Here is a 671-nt window from a genome sequence, read left to right as displayed (position 1 = left end):
TAGTGCGACTGAAATGCTCCCCGTGCGTGTTGCATGCTGGGACCGTGTTGAAGTGAGTGAAGTAGTGATTCCAGCGCCTCAATAATTCAGGGCCTTTCCAAAATGTTTTATTTTAGTGAGTGATTTCTTTGTGAATCGTACGAGTCACGGAGCTTTGAGGGAGCGGCATCATTTCCCCGCCACCGAAAACTCAAGTTCAACTGCGAGCGCATTATTCTGAGGCTCCGGGGAAATAATCTGACAGCACAAAGACTTACACTGATTTGTGATGCAGAGCCTGTTTTTCTGCATGTGAGGCGATGAAGGAGTCGGAGTGCTGGGACGGACTGACAGGACGGACTGATGGGACGGTGAGGAGGAGGGACCGACAGGACGGACTGACAGGACGGACAGGACGGACTGATGGGACGGTGAGGACGACGGACAGACAGGATGGACTGACAGGACGGACCGACAGGACGGACTGACAGGACGGACTGACAGGACGGTGAGGAGGAGGGACCGACAGGACGGACTGACAGGACGGACAGGACGGACTGACAGGACGGACCGACAGGACGGTGAGGAGGAGGGACCGACAGGACGGACTGACAGGACGGACAGGACGGACTGACAGGACGGACCGACAGGACGGTGAGGAGGAGGGACCGACAGGACGGACTGACAGGACG

General features: G+C 56.9%; 1 protein-coding gene across 1 annotated transcript in view; it reads right to left on the bottom strand.

The window, feature by feature from the left end:
* The window catches only part of ddb1 (damage-specific DNA binding protein 1), a 44,513-nt gene that overhangs the window by 11,118 nt on the left and 32,724 nt on the right, over positions 1 to 671 (bottom strand). The window lies entirely within an intron of this gene.

The sequence above is a fragment of the Seriola lalandi genome, unplaced genomic scaffold (genome assembly GCF_002814215.2).
Source record: "Seriola lalandi dorsalis isolate HSWRI2012SDOR001 ecotype SW California unplaced genomic scaffold, Sedor1 jcf7180002054478, whole genome shotgun sequence".
Lineage (NCBI taxonomy): Eukaryota > Metazoa > Chordata > Actinopteri > Carangiformes > Carangidae > Seriola > Seriola lalandi.
The sequence above is the reverse complement of the archived record's forward strand: the minus strand, read 5'-3'. Positions and strand labels throughout refer to the sequence as shown.